This window comes from Mixophyes fleayi, chromosome 1 (assembly GCF_038048845.1).
Source record: "Mixophyes fleayi isolate aMixFle1 chromosome 1, aMixFle1.hap1, whole genome shotgun sequence".
NCBI classification, from domain to species: domain Eukaryota; kingdom Metazoa; phylum Chordata; class Amphibia; order Anura; family Limnodynastidae; genus Mixophyes; species Mixophyes fleayi.
Window position 1 is genome coordinate 340,178,226 of NC_134402.1, and position 22,490 is coordinate 340,200,715.

A 22,490-nucleotide genomic window follows, 5' to 3' on the forward strand; every position below is an offset into this window, starting at 1 on the left:
TTCGCCAACTGCCCCTGCATCCATATTCCTTCTGATTCTTAGGTTTCTGGACAGGTATTACATTGATAGATGCCTTCCCATGGGTTGTTCAAGTGTCGTGCACCTATTACCGAGATTAGCTCCTTCTTGCACTGGTGTATACAGGCAGGAACGGGCTATGAGGGTATGATTACCTGGATGACTTCTTGCTCATAGGTCTGGCAGACTCTACGGTCTACGCAGATATGCTCCGGTCAGTCCAGGCTCTGTGCGAGGGGTTGGGCCTCCCAGTGGCACAGGTCCCACTACCTCTCATTTCTGGGCATCGAAATTGATATGGTGACCAGTTGCTGTCACCTGCCTCCGGATAAGGTGGCAAAATTTCTAGACTTGATAAGCAGAGTGGAAGTTGCGCATAAATTCCCCCTTTGACAAGTACAGACGCTATTAGGGTCCTTTAATTTTGCCTGTCAGGTTATCCATATGGCCAAGTTTTCTGCAGAAAACTCCAGTTAGCGACTTCAGGCCATAAACAACCACATTCTAGGGTGTTCTTGTCAGATGACATTAGGAGCGACATGCAAGTGTGGGCTAGATTCTTAGGGGTATATTTACTAAGCTGCGGGTTTGAAAAAGTGGAGATGTTGCCTATAGCAGCCAATCAGATTCTAGCTGTTACTTTGTAGAATGCACTAAATAAATGATAGCTAGAATCTGATTGGTTGTTATAGGCAACATCTCTACTTTTTCAAACAAGCAGTTTAGTAAATATACCCCTTAGAGTCATTTAATGGCGTACGTATATGCCCGGCCTCTCCAGTATCCAGTAAAGTTTTAGACCTTCATACTGATGCCTCAGGGTCATGTGGTTTTGGGGCCTGCTTCCAGGGGAACTGGTGCGCAGTCTGGTGGCCTGATGCCTGGTTCAACAGTGGTTTAGTGAGCAATTTATTGGTCCTGGAACTATTCCCCATAATAATGGTGGAAGAACTACGGGCTCCCCGGCTACGGGGGCGAGACATAGTGTGTTGGTGTGACAACTTGGGAGTTGTACAATGCATAAATAAATAGAGCGCCTCATTGCCCCAGGCTATAAATCGTCTTAGACACATGGTCCTACACTGTTTAGAACAAAACATTTCCTTTTGAGCTTTTCGTGTCCCCGGAATTGATAACAACTTAGCTGACACTCTTTCTCAAGGCCAATGGCGTTAATTCCGGGAGTTGCCTCCTGAAGCCCACCCCATGGGTACCCCTTGTCCTTCATAAGTTTGGCAGACCATCGAGCTGCCATAAAAGGACTGACCGAGATGTGGTTGGTGCCATCCACTAGGAGAGCCTACTGAGTGGCCTGGCGACATTGGGTTCAATTCCTATATACACGGGGGCATCGTAATTCGGGCCAAATCGACAAAATGGTGGCTTTCAGCTGGGCCAGATATGGGAAGGCGCATCGAAAACATCAGTGGCCGCCTCACTGGTGTGTATATCCTTAATGTTTCATATGCAAAGTAAACCAGATCTCACAATAATTTTCATAATTTCTAAGGCCCTTAAGGTGTGGAATAAGAAGCACCCCCCTGGGGAAGATCTTAGAAGGTCAGTCACGATTGCTATGTTGCGGCAGCTGATAGAGGCCCTTGCACATACTGCCAATGATGCTTACGAATAGCTATTATTCGGCACAGCATTCTCACTGACTTATTTTGGGGCTTTTCGCGTTAGCGAGCTAGTTGCCCAATCACAACATATTGCAGGAGCGGCTCTGCTGGCTAGGTGTGTTAGCACTACTCATTCACAGGTATCGTGTAAACTTCTTCATTTTAAGATCGGTCAATTTGATAGAAGCCGCTGGATAACGCGAATTCCACAATCAGTCCCATAGGTATGTGTACCCTATTTGCACTCAAGAGGGGGATCTATGGTTGGTTCATACTGATGGATCCTTCCTCACTAAATTTCAATTGAACACCCTATTTAAACAATCATTGGAATACGTGGGTCTAGATCTGGCCCTGTACGGCATCCACTCCTTAAGTGGGACGGCTACTACAGCGGCCGAGGTGGGGGTTTCCATTGCAGCCATTAAACACCTGGGTAGATGGAAGTCTGATGCCTATAAAACCTACATATGACCTACATGGTGCCAGGATTCTTTCTTGCGGGGAGGCAGCACACACACATCCCATGGTAATCACTAATCTCATTACCATGTGTGCACACTACAGCTCTAGGCACTCCCCCGAGCTGCAAAGAGACCTTACCGCAATGAACACGATTGCACGCAATTCATATCTAAATGCAAACAACACTTATTACTGCCTACAACTTGAAGGGCGGAACATGGGAGGGATTAAGTGGCCTAACATAGACATTGCACAGTAAGGGCGTGCCGAGGGTGCTCCGATGCAGATTCAAGTTTTGGGTTTCTCTGAAATACGTTTGGTTGTAGTCGTATCATTTGGACCAGTACAGGACAGGTGCAAGTGCTGACTGATAGTGATGACATATGCATTCCACTAGCTAGTATGTGTATGCAAGTTAAATAGACAATAAAAATGCATTGTATGCACAGTACTTATTAAAAGCATCTTAATTCATGATTTAATGTAAAAATATTGATTATGCTGTTTAGAGTTGTTAATTTATTTTTATAATATACATTTATTGTTTTGTTGTGACCTATTATTGCACTATACTAGTCTGTTCTGTCTATGTACTTGCTGCAAGTAACGTTTAGGCATCCAAAGATATTCCTTTAGAAATACCTTCGACTTGGATACGGTCAGAACTATGTTCAAGTTCACTGCTTTATTTTAAGCCGCAACTTGCATCGGACTTGAATCAGGTCCTATATGCCTTAGTACATAGACCCCTAAATTTCATAATAAGCAATTACTTAATGGTTATACAACTCCCTTTTACTTTTATTATGTGTTAGAGAAGTGCATTTGTTAACAGGACAACTCACTGTTCATGCTTCCTTACATAGCTTACATCGTGCTGCCTGACTGGTCATTAGTTTGTATTACTTTTACTTGGTGCCAGGAGAAACCTAGTCAAAACTCAGCACCAGTCAGCTATGGATGGGATCACATACCTAACTGTCTGCTTTAGTTATATATATACCTACCTTTCGGCAGCACCGAGTGTTCAGGCTGTGTGCAAGAGGATGGGGTTAGAAATTTGGAGCTGTTACAGATGCTGAAGAGTAGCTACAAATTTAAAATAAAAGCCAGTAGGTAGTTGGTTTTATAAGCATAAAGTTAGCAGCACTACTGTGGAGGATGGTGGGGGTGTTAAATGGAATGTCAGGAAATTTGTGGCATAATGTGTGTTATATTTAGTGCTCCGCCTTTCTCTCGAAAATCAAATGGCTGTGGTGTCACTGTAGAAAAGATAAAGAGCAAAACAGGTTCAAGGTACACTCTGAGCTATGTGCCTAAACTGATAAGTAAATTAAACAGTTGGGAAACCGGCAAAAGTACTAAAACAGTTGTAAGTATCTGTGGGCATTCCACTGGTTTATGACAAGTTTAGCAGTTAATGACATATCTGGCTGCAATAGTGAAAGTTTTAATTTATGTACAAGTGAAGCCCGTGTGTGTGTGTGTGTGTGTGTGTGTGTTGATTTCCTTGGGCTAGACCCTAGAAATATCCTAACACACCCCTAAGTTATAATGACAAATGTCATGGCATGTTTTTAAGCAATTCCATTGCTTTGTATAATATATGTATTTACAAGTATTGTTTTATTTTGTTTTTACTTCTTGTATGGCAGCCACATAACAGGTTGTATTGGACCACCAGAAAACAAACTTGCTCAAGAAAGTTGGTAATCCTGCAGCTATCTGGTGCAGGCATTGAAGTACTAAGGCTGCATGCAGACTGTTAGCCAGTCCACATTGCCCCTCCTTATGAGCTGCATTCCATTCATATAGCAGAGAACTGATCAGAATGCATCCAGACTGAGCTTTAAAAAAAAAAAAAAAAAAAGGATCAAGTCGGGGTGGCTGACTGCCTCTGTTCATGAATCCTGAAGCTGATATCACACAAACCATTTTTTGCTCAGCAGAAAAACAGTCAGAGAAAATGAGCTTTATTATTTGAGAGCGTTTTACATGCTGGCTTGAAAAATGTGGTTTCAGCCATTTTTCTTACCCTATTTTGCTTTTGAAGTTACCGTCCAAACAGTGTATCTAAAACATAGCACAATAAGGTGCTTGTTTTACTTTTCTAATTCTAAGTAATTCTTCTGATTGCCTTAAACATTTTTTTCAAAACAAAAATATTAATTGCAAATCAGCAAAAAAATGGACATGCTTTACTGGAAAGAAAACATAATTAAACATTGCTCTTATAACACCAGCCTTAAGAGGACACTGATAAAGCAAATTATGTTACATGTAAAGCTGGGTACACACTAGAGATGAGCGGTTAAAATTTCTTGAAATCGGACGTTGGGGATCCGAGTGAAACTGAGTCATGACTCAATTTCTCCCGCCAAACTCGGATCTCAAAACAAGGCAAAACATCATTTCCGGGATCGCCATCTTTTGTATATATTGTCAGCCCTCGTTCTCTCAAGTGCCATTTTAGAAGAGACAGCTTGTAGGGAGGAGGTGAGCTGTGCTGCTCTGCTCATAAAATAGCATTCAGGATGAACCAGGGACATAGGAAAGCTATCATTATTGTAAAGCAGTTCTGTGGAGAATAGTCAACTACAATAGTTTGCTGATCAATTGCTTTTAATTTCAATCTTAATACTCTTTACAAACACTAGTGGCTACTGGTTGTTGTTAATGCATTGCATATATATATATATATAATAGAACTGGACTATATACAGACTGAGTTAGATAGATATAATTCTGAACTAACTACTAGTATATTCTTTGATAAAAAAAAAAACTGTGCTTTTGCTGTCAGACTATTAGCAGCAGAATCCAAAAACAAAAACAGATTTTTTTTCTTTTAAACTTGAAAGTTTATCTAGTGAAAGTATTCTTGTGTGGGGCTAGCGACAAGTGAAATGTGTCTATATTAGGGAATTTAGACTGTAAGCTCCAATGGGGCAGGGACTGATGTGAATGAGTTCTCTGTACAGCACTGCGGAATTAGTGGCGCTATATAAATAAATGATGATGATGATGATGAAATAACTTGTAAAAATGGGTGTTTGCGTGGGAGATTCAGCAACAGTTGCACCTCAAAAACGCTATGGGGCATATTCAATTCTGATCCGATCCGCGGTAACGTGTGTTACCGCGGAAAATGCTCAGTACTGCCGGTAATATGGTACCGCAATAACGCGGATTTTTGTACCGCGGATTAGGTTCGCGGCCGTTCCGGCGCGATCCCGCGAATCGGGATCGGAATTGAATATGCCCCTATATGTTTTAATCTTTTCTATTTTTCAATACTTTTATATTTTGGAAGTGAAATATATTTTCATTCAGTGAAATCTATATTTAAAGAAGGGAGTTTGTGAGGGTCAGCTCACAGCAGGACCCCCCAAAAACGCTATATATTTTAATCTTTTCTATTTTTCAATACATTTATATTTTGAAAGGGTCATTCAGTGCAATCTATATTTAAAGAAGTCTGTTTGTGAGGGTTAGCACGCAACTGGACCCCTCCAAAAAATGCTATATATTCTAATCTCTTCTATTTTTTATTACATTTATATGTTGGAAAGGTCATTCAGTGAAATCTATATTTAAAGAAGGCAGTTTGTGAGGGTCAGCTCCCAGCAGCACACCCCAACGGGAAAGGTGGCTGCTATAGGTGAACACCTCTCCTGCTAGTTCTGAAAGCTTATGACAGTTACTAGGAAGCCAGAAAATTGTAAAGGTTTATATCTGTAGACCAATGGTCTAACAGCAATCTAGCCTTTCACTGTTTGGTTTTGCATTAGCTGTTAGCTGACTCGCATTGCTCTTTCCGCCACCAATGTTTAAATAAAACCTGTGACTCCTTGCCAAATTCACATTGGTGTCCCTGTGGTAATTTATTTATTCAATTACAGTAATAGTAAGTCTAAATATGTGAAGGAGGTTTGGATGCAATGAAAGGGAGATATCAATGCTATACAGTTTATTATTTTTTTAATTAAATCAGAGAAAGCAAATGCAATGATGGCAAAGTTACAAAATCCTTTATTACAACTGCTCGCTGCAAACTTTGGCCAACATTGGTGAAAGGTGGGACTGCTGTGAAAGGATGATTCCAAAATTGAATGGAAATGACTGGAAATGAATGTTAATGCTATAAATAGTACTATAAAACAGCTCAAAATTACATTATTTTACCTATTTTTCAAAATTTTTAATTAAATCCAGATCCAAAACCAAAACCAAAACCTTTCATGTTTGTTTGACAAAACCGGTAGCAAAGCCAAAAAACCGAAACATGAGGGCCAGCGCACATCTCTAGTACACACTACAGAAAATTTCTCCTGATGCGATATCTTTAACGATTTTTACCAACGACTGAATGTCCAGATCAGTATGCAGATTCATGCGTACACACTATACACGTTTTACACCATTTACCTTCGGATTTAACCATGGGCTCAAACGATCGTGACTCTGTACACACTGTACAGATATAAGCTAGCCAGCAGCAATATGCAAAATTAATTTAAATAAAGGACCTCAGCGCACACAAAACCCACAAGCATACACTCAGAAACAGGAAATACCATCATCGCTATTCATTCCATTGTTCAGCATTGTGTATAATGTACTTTCGGCAGCTCCGTTCACAACTGTACTGTCACTCACCGGACTGTGAGTGCCATTTCCCGTGTGTTCAGGAACCGTGGCCGTCCGCCATCCTGAGGGTCTGCGCATGTGCAGCCCTTATCAAACCTTCACTACCTGTTGCTTTTAATTGATTGGATGATCAGGCAACCCTCCCTATTTAAACCACCTGTGATCATTACCTGGTGGCCTGATCTTGGAGTCTCATTCCCCATGAGCCTCTGAAGGTGTTCCTGTGTTCCTCGTGTATTCAGCTCCTGCTGATTCCTGTTTACTGCTATTGTGGTTTCCAGACCACTTCAACTCTCCTGTGTTCATCGTGCCTGCACTCAGCTGATTCCTATCTGCTATTACTACCGGACTCCTGTTCGTTTCAACTCTCCTGTGTTCATCGTGCCTGCACTCAGCTGATTCCTATCCGCTGCCTCCGTTACTACTACAGAGTTCCTGATCGTCTTAAATCTCCTGGGTTTATCGTGTCAGCTCTCCGCTGCCTCCGTTACTACTACAGAGTTCCTGACCGCCTCTACTCTCCCGTGTTCAGCGTGCCTTCTCTCCGCTGCCTCCACCACTACTACTGGATACCAGACAGCCTCAACTCTCCCGTGTTCTTCAGGTTTCCAGGTCCACTTACTATTGCTTCCTGAGTATTGCTTCGTTGATTCTGGATTACCTGCCATGCGCTGCACCAACCTGATTACCGCTTCCACCCTCCAGTGGTCTCTCCTCCTGCCGGCCTTCAGCCGTTCAGGTATCCCTGCACGTCTCTCTGACAGCCTGCTCTCCTGAACCGCGGTATGTATACTTTCCATTGACTTTGCTTTTGTATTGCATATCCATCTGGACTGAGTTGTGTTCTCCTCCGGAGCCTCCTATCCACTGAAGCTATTGTTACCATTGACTTTGTTTCCTATTGCCTGGATAGCTATTGTGACTTTGTATACTTCAAGCAGTGCTTGTCAGTTATCGTTGTATTGTGGATATCATCGTGGGATCAAGTTCTGTGTGCCCCGTGTATACTCTGCTTTACATTAATCTCCTCGTGCCCCTCCTCACATATATATAGCAGTGGTACAACTTGCTGACGCAGACCACTGACTCCTGTTCCCTGTGACACCAGTTTCAAGTATCCTCTCACATAAGCAGTGGTACAACTTGCTATACGCAGACCACTGACTTCCCCGTTACCTACTTTCACCTGGATTCCATTCCTTCACTATAGACAGCGGTACAACTTGCTATACGCAGACCGCTGACTCTCACTAAATCCTCGCTACTCCTGGACATTCCTCCTCACTATAGCAGTGGTACAACTTGCTATAAGCAGACCACTGACTTTCCTCACGTTTCCTTGTCCATCTGGTTCCTCGTGTACATTCATCTACTCATTACCAGTTGCTGCTAGTCATAGACTTTCCTCGAGCATTCTCTCACCATCTGCTGTTTCTCCTGTTCCGTTGTCACCCTGCTACCAGAGAACCATAGTACCAACTATATTACTCTGGTAAGTCCATCATCTGGTGATATCCTGGGCAAAGACTCCTAGTGCCCGTGACATGTACATTTGTTACGATTTATTGAAATATAATGATCACCCCTTTAAATAAACGAAAGGCTTGTGCTTTGTTGCTACTCGCCTTGGCAAGAACGCTTGAAACACTCAACCTTAGGGAAAGAAGAAGAAAGAGTCAGACTTGTTGGACCAAGGAGCGGTTCCAGAGGAGAGACTCCTTTTCTCATATGCACCTGCTACAGGAGATACAGGACAACAATCCTGATGACTTCAAGAAATTCCTGCTGATAATTGATCCCACATTCCAGGAACTGCTCCAACTTGTCACCCCACTCATTCAGAAGGAGGACACCCATTTAAGGAGACCCATATTTACAGAGCAGAGACTGGTTGCTATCCTACGATTTTTTGTTATTAAAAACTGAACATATTAAAAACAACAGCAACAATATATATATATTTAACACTTAAACAAATTAAACTCAAACACAAATATATTATATATAATAAATAAAACAGAGGAAAGAAGCGACACTCATAGTGTACCAAAAATAAAACCATCAATTTTTAAACTCAAATAGTGTAGCCCTGTACCAAGTGATAAAACAATAACAGCTTATCTGGTGAAAGCAATCCCTCCTGGATATTCTTGAAAGATGAATCTTCTTAATTTCCACAGGTGTGGTTCCCAGGAGTTAACTGAGCTAAAACTCAGTAAGGAATAATATAATGGAGCAGTGCGTCTTAATAGGCACTTATATTACCAAAATGCAAATGTACCATATTAAATCTTGATAAATAACATATCAAAATACAGCTGCAGGTTAAAAAAACATTCCCTTAATACAAAATAGATATCAAATGCCCGTACACTAAAAAGCTTAAGCTTATCTGTACTCCCCCAAGCTGTTAAGCTCCTGGCCAGGATGATCCTATTCGGTATGGAGGTCCAACAGAAAGCTCCCTTCCTCGACACATTTCGTCCTAAAGACTTTAACAAGAGGTCCACAGCAATGCAGCTTTCCAAAAGTGATTACATATCTATCTATCTAGTGTACTACATATCTATCTATCTATATATTTTCTGGTGGCCATATTTTCCGCCATGGAGGTCATTTTAGTTCCTTGTCCCTTTTAGAGTCTTTCCCCAGTATTGCCGTAGCCCCCGCTGGACATTCCACTGGCTCAAGCCAGGGATTTGCGGCTGCTTCCAGCTCTTTCCCTGCAGCATGTGAGCGACATGGGAGGATGTGCGGCACTTGCGAGTTGTGGTTCGGGCAGCCTCGCTGCATGCCTCTGAAGCCCTCCGCTGCCACTTTTTCAACTCCTCTGCCAGTATCCCTGAAGAAGCTTTGGTGAAACGCGTAGGGTTTTGAAGTTTTCCTCTTCATTGCTACATAAGCCACCGTGCTACCTCTACTTACATTTGCGCTACATTTCAGAGCTGAGTCAGCAGGGCCAAAACCCCTCCAATCCACTAACTACTTCACCAAACCTCTGGAAACTTTGGAATCCAAAATTGTAATAATTTCAAATTCTTCCTGTTGGGTGAAACTGGGCGTAGTAGAGGAATGCTTGGTAGAAGAGAACCTATTGATGATCAACGGTTTCAAAAGAGATATATGGAAAGAATTAGAGATACGGAGTGAGGAAGGGAGCTTCAATTTGAAGGAAACTGGGTTAATGACCTGCAGTTTTTTTATGGTCCAATAAACCTGGGAAGCAACAACAATAATCCTGCGCTGAGCACAAATAAATAAGATCCTAAGAGCAGCTGAATCAGAAAAAGGGCTAATTGCCAGACCCTTCGATATCCACACAGAAAAAGAAAAACAAAAAAAGCATCTGACAACATATGAGACCGGTCTCATTATACAATATAAAAATTAATAACAATAGCTCTCGCTAAAAAGCACCAAAAGTGACTACAATCATGCTGTAAATCATTTGGAAAACACAATTCAAAGTAGTGATAGAGTAATGCGTTAGATTAGCTGAATAATCACCCGTCAGGGGGAAAACCTTGGTTCAGATGATCAATTAAAGAAGACTCCACAAATGGTTAATAGAGTGTTTGATATGGCAGAGACAGCATTTAGTTGGTAAATAGCTCAGAGTCTTAAATATCAATAGTACAAGTTAAAAATGATCCATGGTGCACCATACCACTATAGTAAATAACATATCCCATTGGCTTCTTAGCAATTGCCCAGTACTCTAATAATGCAATAGGGTATAATTTGCATCTTACCCAGCAGGTGCAATTTTAGTTATAGAGAAACGGGTTAAAAGTATTATCACAATTATGGATTATTGCTCACTGTACCATAACGTAAAATTCGTATGAGTGGCACAGACGGAAATGTTGTCCAGATTTTACTCCCGATATTGTAGGGAATGGAAAGTCTTACCGTACCGTAGAAGTATAGCCAAATGAATTTGTGGTATGGAGGAGAATCCGTAGCCTTCAAAGATCTAGACGTGCTTAGCACACCAAGTGCACGAATGTCCTTAGCACGGTATGCAAAATATCCGCCCACTCAGGCAGGTTTAATCCAAGTGATATGCTACTTACATCGATAGTTGTCTTTCAGACAAAAGTAGGCTACTGCAGATAGCCAAAAAAATGGAGCTCCGTATTAAAATGATATGTATCCAGTCTGACAATAGAACGTTCTCTGTGACAGGGTCCTCACCATCTGAAGCGTTTCGTTCAGCTGAGCTGAACTTTCTTAAAGATATGGTCGCCAATAAACCTGGGACCAAATTTCATAGAAGGCACTCTAAGACGGATGTTCCGAGTGGATAACCACACTTTATCTCCAACCTTGAGGGCAGGAACAGCCCAACGTCTTTTGTCTGCTGCAGTCTTGTAATGGATGGATACTTTCTTGAGCTGAGCCAAAACTTGAGAGCAGGTGGAAGAAAAATTTCGTAGAAGTTCAGTTGCAGCAGGAACATGGGTGGGTGGAAGGGCTGAAAACCTGGGAAGTTTAGGATGAAGCCCGTAGACAATGAAAAAAGGAGTGGAGGAGGTGGACTCAAGAAATAAATTATTGTGGGCAACTTCTGCCCATGGTAACAGATCCATCCAGTTGTCTTGGTTAGCGGAGGAGAATATTCAGATAAAGGTCTCGAGATCTGGATTCACCCTCTCTGTCTGACCATTGGATTGGGGATGGTAACCAGAAGAAAAAGTGAGTTGTACGCCAAGAGCCGTGCAAAGTGCTTGCCAGAATTTAGATGTGAACTGGACACCTCTATCAGACACAATCTCCTGAGGACAGTCATGTATACAAAATATCTCCTTGATGAAATGTTGAGCTAAAATAAAAGAGGAAGGCAGACCTACCAGAGTTATGAAGTGGACCATTTTTGAGAAACGATCCACCACCACCCAAATGGTATTATGTCCTTTGCTGGTAGGGAGATCAGTCACGAAATCCATACTGATGTGAGTCCAGGGTTTAGATGGTATGGAAAATGGTAACAAAGGACCCATAGGAGCAAGACGAGAGGATTTGTGCTGAGCACATATATTACAAGAGGTAATGAAGTCTTTGACATCAGAATGGAGAGATGGCCACCAATAGGAACGAGAAATTAATTTGTAAGTCTTGAGGAACCCAGCGTGGCACAAGGTAATAATCGGTTGGATGAAGACCGTTGGGAGAGAACAGCTCCGACACCAATAGCTGAAGCGTCTACTTCCAAAACGAAAGGCAAAGAAAGGTCTGGTTGTTGAAGAATAGGAGCTGAGGAAAAATCTTTCTTAAGAAAAGAAAAGGCCTCCAAGGCTTCATTTGGCCAGGTTTTTGGATTGGCCCCTATCTTGGTGAGGGCTGTGATGGGAGCGACAATACTGGAGTAGTTAGAAATAAATTGGCGATAATAATTTGCAAATCCTAAAAAACGCCGGAACGCCTTGAGTGTAGATGGAAGTGGCCAATCAAGAATAGCTTGAACCTTCTCAGGATTTATTTGAAGGCCAGTTTCTGAAATGATGTAACCAAGAAAGGGCATGGATGCGGCTTCAAAGGAGCATTTCTCGAGCTTACAATAAAGATGGTTTTTACAGAGTCTGGTAAGTACCTCAGCTCATGTCTTCTATGGGTACTGAGAGTTTTGGAAAAAAGGAGGATATCGTCTATATAAATGACCATACAGGAATAGAGTAGATCTAAAAAAATGTCTTTAACAAAACTTTGAAATACCGCTGGGGCATTACACAGACCGAAGGGCATCACTAAATATTCATAATGCACATTGCAGGTATTGAAGGCAGTTTTCCATTCATCTCCAGACCGGATATGAATCAGATTATATGCGCCCCGAAGATCTAATTTTGTGAAAATGGTGGCGTCTTTAATCCGGTCAAATAATTCCATAATGAGAGGAATTAGATAACGGTTCTTTACAGTGATTATATTAAGGCCGCGATAGTCAATACAAAGCCGTAATGATCCATCTTTCTTCTTCACAAAAAAGAAACCTGCCCCAACCGGGGAAACTGATGGTCTGATAAAACCCCTCTGTACATTTTCTTTCACATAAAGAAACATAGCCTGGGTTTCAAGTTGAGAGAGAGGATAGACTTGGCCCCTAGGTGGCATTTTCCCTGAGACTAGTTCTATGGGACAATCCCAAGAACGATGTGGTGGAAGAATTTCAGCACGAGCCTTGTAGAAGACATTAGCAAATGACTGGTATTGAGGTGGTAACAAAGATGGACTAGCAGATGTTGCAGTAGATGAAATTCGAAGTTGTCTTACTTCCATTAAACACCCAGAGCGGCAGCGAGGACCCCAAGCCAGAATATCAGAGGTATTCCAATCCATTTGGGGGTGGGGGGTGTAATTGAAGCCATGGAAGACCCAGAATGATGGGAGTAGTGGTGCAGAGTAATACTAGAAAAGAGATGCATTCCGAATGTAATGCTCCAATACGGAGAGTAAGTGGTTTATTCTGTAGCCCGAAGCACACTTCTGGGAAGTTGAGATCCATCAATAGCTGTGATAACAATAGAGGACTCTAAGGGGAGCGTAGGAATAGACCATCGAGTCACTAGGGATTCTGAAATAAAATTCCCGGCAACACCAGAGTTTAAAAGCGCTTGAGTCCCAACGACTGAAGAATCGAGTAGTGAGACAGGAATAGTACAAACAGTAGATGGGGAGTTGTTGCTGGTCCCTAATCTAACCTCCCCGCTACAGATCAGGGTTTGGCGTGTCCCATCACGTTCCTCAGGAGTTAAGCTGGACAATAACAATGAAGAACTTAGCTGATCTGTTAGATGGTAACTCTGAGCAACAGCAGATGAATTACTAGTACAGCGGCAGTTCAGTAGAAACAATAACAATGAAGAACTTAGCTGATCTGTTAGATGGTAACCCAGAGCAACAGCAGGTGAATTACTGGTACAGCAACAGTTCAATAGAAACAATAATGTTGAAGACTGTAGCTGATCCGTTAGATGGTGACTCAGAGCAGCAGGTATGCAGAGTTCCTAATGAGGCTGGAGTTCCAGTAGTGAGCGCTGAAGTCGGAGCAGTAAAGCCGAACAGGAAACACAGAACACGGCTGCAGAGGACAGGTAATGTAGAAGTTCCAGCGGAGGCACCGAAGAGAAACTACAGCTGACTTTGGAAGAGCAATGCACAACAGCCACAGGTAAGTCACACAAAGGAAGCCCGATCCTGATAAGAGTGAGTAACTCGAAGAACAGGCATCAGACAGCAGGAACTGGGAGGCTTAAATAGCGCGCCAAAGTGCCAGGGACAATGGTAACGGGTAGGAGGTCATTAAAGAGAGTGGTGGCTGACACATGCGCAGAACGAACAACCAGATGAAGACTGATAAGCAAAACACTGAGTTCAGGATGCCATGATCACCGCTTATGAAATAGAGGTAACAATGCCGGTACCCGTCCACCGGGCCGGTGTGTGACAGGTTCCTTTGGTGAAATGAAATAGGGCTGAAATATGGATTTGTCCATATGTTTTGACAATGGCCATAATAGACCATATATGTAAAAATGGACACGTCACATGAGTAAATAAATGAAACTTTATTGAGAATATGTATTTTCACATGTGTTAATAATTCATGTTCTATACAATTGCATACAGGAACACATGGATGTCAAATTTATTTTGATTGTATCCTGACCCTCCACAGTGTTATGCACGTTTATTCCTTAACATCAATAGAGTATGCAATGTGCGATCTCTTCGCCGAATGAACCGGACAGCTGCTGATGTAAAGGGGATTAATATGATACCAGACATGACACCTTTCCTTTAACCTGTACCATATGTATCACTAATATGCATATAACTTATAATATTACACATAAACACTACTATATTTTGACATAAATAACTATGTGTTGCAACTACAATTAATGTGGTACTGTAACTTAACGTGGTACTGATCTGTACTTAACTCCGCTGCTAGGCTTATTTTCCTCTCTCGCCATTCCTCTTCTGTCTCCCCACTCTACCAAGCCCTTCACTGGCTCCCCTTCCCCTACAGAATCCTTTTCAAGCTCCTCACTCTGACTTACAAGGCCCTCGCCAACTCCACTGCTCCCTACATCTCTAACCTTATCTCTATTCACAATCCCTCCCGCCCACTGTGATTGTCCAATGATCGTCGCCTCTTTTCCCCCTCTGATTACCTCCTCTCACGCACGTATCCAAGATTTCTCCCGCGCCGCTCCCTTCCATTGGAACAAGCTCCCCCGCTCCATCAGAACTTCCCCTAATCTGTCCTCTTTCAAACGAAGATTAAAAACCCACCTTTTCCTTAAAGCCTTCCAGTCTCATGCCTAAACTCCCACCAGTTGGCTACCTCTCTTTCTCATCCCTTCTTCCCTTCTCCCTCTTCCTTGACTCCATCTCCGTTTCTCCCGTCTCTCCATCTCATCCATGTGTATGTCTGTCTTCCCCTCCCTTTAGATTGTTCGCTCCTTTGAGCAGGGCTCTCCTACCTCCTGTTTCCATCACTTTTAACTGCGCTCTCCAGCTACTCAGCTCACCTCCTCTCGGTCCCTCTGTCCTGTCTCCTCTCGCTTCTCTCCGCTCCCCTCAGTGTCTCTCAACCTGTCATCCGTGCCCACCCTCTTGGGCCATAGTTACCTGCCTGTACTCACTTTTCCCCTCCCTCCCTCTCTTTCATGCTGTGCCTGAGCCCCCAGAGTTTTAGTGCTTACTGTTACTTATACTTTGCTGTTTCACCTTGTACTGTGCCATTGTTTGTCCTTGTACGGCGCTACAGATACTTTGTGGTGCCCTATAAATAAAAATGAATAATAATAATAATAATGTGTACTATTTACAACTGTATATGTTTGTGCGAATGTGTGTAAAAGTGTAGAAACTGTTTATTGCCACGTGTTGCGGCTGGATACGCTCTTCCACGCCGTAGTGTGCTCTACGCATATTTTCGGACAAAGACAACAAAGTTTGCTCGATATTAATTGAAATGACTTTATCCAATTTGCTGACTTCGACAGCTCCACCCTTTGATAGTGTAATAAACTATCACACAATCACTGTTTCAAGTTCAGGATTATACAACACTTCTTCACAGACCATGACCTCGGTATCTCGCACCACCCTTTCAGTCTCGTTTTTAGTGTTTCCCCTAGAATACTGTTTTCCACACTTCAACACAGTAGGAACACATTTGACACATAAACCAATTGCTAAGATGACACCCAGTATAAGGAGGAGCTTACCTACGCCAGCAACCATTTCCTGTACCCACTCCCCCAGACCAGAGAACCATTTCACAGGGTTCAACCACGAGAACCAACCTGCCACCTTTTCCCCGACCTCATATAACGAAGAATTATGGTTACTTCGAAACTCCCATTTCAGTTGCAGAATTTCATCCATCTTCCGGTCTATAACCTCTTTGGGGTCATCTGTATTATTGGTGATGTACGTGCAACATTTGACACCAAACTGGGTGGCCAAAGTCACACAGTATCCACCAGTAATAGAGGTGAGATAATTCAATACCAACCTTTGTTGCACCAACTCCTTCTTGTACGCTTGTAGCTCCCTTCCAGTATACCTGAAAGTGTCATCATACATCTCGGTGATATTGTCTATCAATTTAACTAGATCTTGAATATATTTAAAATTTAAAGTACCCCGAGTGGTCCTGGTGAGATCTAGAGCAACCATAACTTGAAAACCAGCGGTTTCACTAATCAATTTTGTAGCTATGGGTTCCTCACCAGGAATCATATTTCTCTTGCCACGGTGTTCGTACTGTGTTTGTATGTATGGTGGGGATGTAGTCTTGCGAATACCAACCATTTCTTCATGAGTAATAGTCATGATTTCAGGAACCACTTTACCTAAGAAACACAGGCCCTTGGAACTCGGAGTCACCCAGGAATAAGCTTTTCTCCCACAAACAAAATACACACCATCAGGGAGAACATAAGGAACAGTATGCCCATTAATTATTTCACATAATGTTTTGACAAAACTACCCATGCCTAGTGTCTCCATTTGTTCAAGACACGTGTCAGCATGGATGACATTCTTACAATTACCTATGGAGACCTTTCCAATGGATACTTTCTTATGTTTAGTTACACGCTCTAATTTGTGGTGTCCATCAACATTCCTGCCTATTGGTGACCTTGCAAGTCTCTCTCTAAATGAGTGTGGCGAGCCATTGTCTGATCTGATAGGTCAGCTTCCCAATTCTCCAGACGCTTTGCATGAGAGATGTTTAGGCACAGTAAAGATCTGTCTAAGGAGTATTGTCGAAGCTTCAGACTAGGGGACCTAGTGTTATTGTATCTCCCTTCTATGGGCCTCCCTCCCCTTAATTCGAGTACCTCAGAAATGTTTAGTGGGAACGGCACTAGTCCTATGTTATGCTGTCCCTGAGGCACGTGAGAGCACACCCAGCACTCTGTTTGGTTTAGAATCTTACCCACTAAGGAGTGATAATCCTCCAGGGGATGCCCGCCCACGTCCAGATTACTAGTGGACTGGCATCACTGGATGCACTTCTCTTCAACTAGGGAGTCACAGAACTTACATATACAATACTCATCAGACAATAGCCCCTCACACTGTCTTCGAGTTCCAGGGCTAGCAGACCTTTTCATAACCCCTGGACCAAGCTTGATAATGGGCTGCTCTGGGTATTCTAGTAACTTATCCTCGATCTCCATCTCATCGGTATCACTACCAGAACCTTTCTCTGTCCCCAATCCTCCTTCACAAAAATAGAGTGTCCTATAAAAAGTAAAAACAAGGAAAATCCTGGAACAAAAGAAAAACAAAAACCGCCACTCCATCGCTGGAAAGATAGTTCTGAGGCAACGTCTCTGGTTCAGGTGTCTTGACTGCGGGCTTTAGGTCTCCCAGAACAGGTTTACGAGTGACAGATCGGTGTCGTCGGTCTCAGTTTTATCTCGCACTTTCTCCGGGTTACTGACTTTCCTGCAGTGGGTGGAATGGACCCAAGTATCTCTCTCTGCAACATTTAGTGATGCGGTACTGGTCAGCAACACTTGGTACGGGCCTTCCCAACGGTCTGTTAAACAACCTAAGCGTAAGAAATTGCGGATCATAACATAGTCCCCAGGTTCAATACCATGACAGTTTGTTTCTGGCATACCAGGTCACAGCATTTTTAGTTTTTGTTGTTGTTGCTTTAGCTGTCTGCTCATTTTTATAAGATATTGTACAGTAACTTCATTATTACACTTTAAGTCGTCTTGCTGACTCACGATCAAATGAGGTTGTTAGCTGAACAGTATCTCAAAGGGGGACAGATTAAGAGGAGGTCTAGTAGTGGTTCAGATGCTATGGATGAATAGTGGCAAAGCTTCAGGCCACGCCAACCCAGTTTCAGCTATTATCTTACCAAACTTGTTCTTAATAGTACCATTTACTCTTTCCACCTTACCACTGGCTTGTGGTCGGTAAGGGGTGTGAAGTCTGCTACTGATTCCCATGAGCTTCCACATATTTTGGAAGATATCACCAGTAAAGTGGGTACCCCTATCACTTTCGATGATTCTAGGGATACCGAACCTACACACAAACTCTTGTACAATTTTCTTTGCAGTGAACACAGCAGTATTAGTGGCTGCCGGATATGCTTCTACCCAACCGGAAAACACATCAATACATACTAACACATACTTTAGATTCCTACAAGGTGGTAATTGGATATAGTCAATTTGTATTACCTGAAAAGGCCCGTCTGTAGGAGGGATGTGGGATGGCTCAGTTGGAATAGTTTTCCTGACATTTTCCTCAAACAAGTAAGACATGACATTGCCTTCTTACCAGCCTGAGAGGAAAATCCAGGAGCACACCAGTATGCTCTCACCAATTTGCACATACCTTCTTTACCCAGGTGAGTCAGACCGTGTGCTGCTTCAGCCAGGCTTGGATAGTATGTTCTGGGAGCTACAGGCTTACCTTGTCCATCTTTTCAGAGTCCTGATAACTCTTGACCACATCCCTTCGCCTTCCAGACTGCCTTTTGTGCAGGGAACACAAATCTTGCGTTTTAATTAATTTCTGCATGTCTAAAATCTGAAAAACCATCATAGTCTCGGTCGATACAGTCATAGGTTGCCCAATGACACCGGGTCTTCTTCAGAAGTGTGGGCCTTATATTTTATGACGGCTACTGTCCCGGGTAACTGTATCGCTGTCAAAAGTTCTTTTATGTGTTGTGAGTGTGCCACTGGCGTGCCTGCTGCTGTCGTAAAGTTTCTAAGACGCCAAAGGGCCCCAAAATCGTGCACTACCCCGAAGGCGTACCTAGAGTCAGTATATATATTAATATATATATTAGCTGATTTACCCTTTGCCAACTCACACGCTCTCCTTAATGCTACTAGTTCAGCCACCTGGGCTGAGTGAGGTGGGCCAAGGGGTCTAGCTTCTACAACATCCTGATCGTCTACTACGGCATAACCAGTACATAGTTCTCCCGTCTCTGTCTGTCTATGACAACTCCCGTCTGTATAAAATGTAAAATCTACATTTTCTAAGGGGGTGTCATGTATGTCGGGCCTTGCAGTAAAGGTCTGGTTCAGGTACTCCATACAATCATGCATATCAGTAGTCTTGCCAAACTCATCATCAACCAGGGTCTCCTAACCTCCCACCCTTTGTGTCTCTTGAGACACATATGGAAGGTATGTAGCTGGATTTAAGGTGCTACATCGTTTGATGGTGATGTTTGAGGGTGCCATCAGAGCTAGTTCCCATTTTGTGAATCTAGCTAAAGAAACATGTCTGGTTTGAGCTGAATTTAATAGGGCTGATACAGCATGGGGTGTATAGACAGTTGAATCATGTCCTAATACAACGTCCTTGCTCTTACTTACCAGAAGACCAGTTGCTGCTATACTTCTGAGACATGTTGGGAGTGATCTTGCCACAGTGTCCAATTGTGCACTGTAGTATGCTACCGGTCTGCTAGCATCACCATGTTTCTGTGTGAGGACACCTGCTGCACAACCATCAGCTTCTGTACAGTATAGCTCAAAAGGCTTTTTATAATCAGGTATTCCCAATGCAGGTGCTCTAGTCAGACTATCTTTGAGATTAAAGAACGCTTGCTCTGATTCCTCTGTGTGTACGACACGTTCTGGTTTTGAGGAAGAGACTAGCTCCTGCAATGGTAATGCCAGAATAGAAAAACCTGGGATCCAGGATCTACAGTATCCACACATGCCCAAGAAGGTACGAATTTGCTTCTGGCTCTGCGGCACAGTCATGTGTTGTATAGCTTCAATTCTGTCCGTTGTCAAGTGTCTTAGCCCCTGGGTGAGCCAGTGTCCTAAGTATTTGACCTTAGTCTGACATGGCTGTAACTTGTCCTTTGCCACCTTGTGCCCTGTTTTTGAGAGATGGAGCAACAACAATTTAGTATCATGTAAACATGACATAAAAGAATCAGAGCACAACAACAAATCGTCCACATATTGAATTAGAACAGACCCATTGCTAGGTTGGAAGGATTGTAAACAGTCATTTAAGGCTTGGGAGAAATTACTGGGGCTGTCAATGAACCCCTGGAGCAGTCTGGTCCCTGTATATTGCACCCTCCGGTAGGAGAATGCAAAAAGGTATTGGCAGTCAGGGTGAAGAGGGACTGAGAAGAAAGCAGAACATAGATCAATGACAGTGAAATGACTAGCAGATAGTGGAATCTGCATGAGGATGACAGCTGGATACGGCACTACGGGGAATTGGCTCTCAACAACTTTATTAATTCCCCTTAAGTCCTGGACTAATCTATAGCCCCCCCCCCCCCCTCCCCACACTCTTCTTCACAGGAAAAATGGGACTATTTGTTGTGCTGGATATACGAATTAAAATCCCTTGTTGCAACAGCCTCTCAATAACAGGATATACCCCTAGTTCCACCTGCGGTTTTAATGGATACTGTGGGATTTTTGGAGCTATCCTACCACTTTTTAGATTTACCATCACAGGAGCTACATTTGCCATCAATCCAGTGTCCTGTCCATCTCTGGTCCATAGGGACCCCGGTATTTCCAGCAACATCCCCTTTACTTGAGATGGACTTTGTTCTATAACGGTAGAGTGCGACATTAACCTTTGAGGGGTGTCCAATATATCCTGTACCTCATGCACGACCTTCTCTGGTATATCTAGGAATACACCATCTGGTGTACAGTATATGACACATCCCATTTTACATAACAAGTCTCTTCCCAGCAAGTTAGTAGGAGCTGCTGCAGCCAAGAGAAACGAATGCTTGGTGTGCAGGGGCCCGATAGTAACTTCTGTGGGTTTAGTTAAAGGATAATGTAACACTCTTCCCGTTACCCCCATAGCTGGAATAGTCTTACTGGTCACCTGTAGATTGAAAGGAGAGGTTATCTCAGATCTGGCCGCCCCTATATCTACAAGAAAAGTTTGTTTCCTACCAGCTATGTCAACTATCATTGTTGGTTCTTCTCTCACATGCCCAGTTAACCTCACTGGCTGTAGACTACAGGTATGACCTGACCCCTAGTGCTGACAATCGCTTTCCCGCGCAGCATTTGCTGCTATAAGATGCGCGGGCAGGTGTGAGTCTTCTAGTCTATGTGAATTCCGCTGCAGTTTCACTATCTTTCTGCTTAACGGTGAAAATTTTACTCCAATTTACTACTACTGGAAAATAGATGGCTAAATGTGTGACAATTTGTTCTATATTTTCTTGATTAACCTCATCTGTCAAGGTGTCGTCTCCCTCCAATGAACAATCTTTAATACATTTTTGTATGTTAGTATTGGGAGGAAGACACGCCCTCAACACTATACGCCAATCCTTATTGGTTGGTTCATGTGCATTTCCTAAGTCTTTAACAAACTTCTGACACTTAGCCAACTCTTTTCTAGGATCTGGGAATTCAGTCATAATGGAACGTAATTCTGATCTAGTCCAAGGACAATGCATTGTAACATTTCTTAAAGGAACTACACCATCCTTATCCGCCTTTCCATTGGGAACTGATATTGTGCGGACAGGATACGTACCCACCAGTTCACTATCTTCAGGATTAACTACAGGAGTAACTACTTCAGTACTTTGGATGTTATCCCTCCTAGTGGTCACACTACTCTCACCTATCTCAGCCATTGCCCCCTTTCCATACTTACACTGAACCTCTAACATATTAACAGGATGGGCAATGACTGAAATTACAGTGGGTTCATCCTCTTCTTCAGAAACACTTGTTTTAATCTGACTTAAAACAGGATATAACTTAGCAAATTCCTTTTTTTCATTTTTAATAACGGCTGTACTTACACCTCCCGCCACATAGGGTGGCGGGGGCGCGCTTTCGCTGAGTTCTCCACGCTTCTCAACGGCTACTTCCGTTGTGCGCGCGCTATTCGCCACGCCTACTTCTGCTGTGCACTCGCTTCCCTGCGACGTGTTGCCTTCCATTTGCCACAATTTCAAACAATCATTATGTTTATTTCTCACTTTCGTTGACTTAATCAACCACACTTTATCTTTTACGTTATTTAGTACCTCTGCATTAAAACTCCCTATTGTTGGGAAAGGCCTACCACAATCCTTGGTCATCTTGACACACGTGCCGCAATACGCAGTTGCGTATGCACCATACTTCTTACACATGAGAAATCTTGCTGAACCAATAGGCCCTTCCTTTGGCAGTACCTCGGCCATCTCTAGCGTCTGCTTAGCAC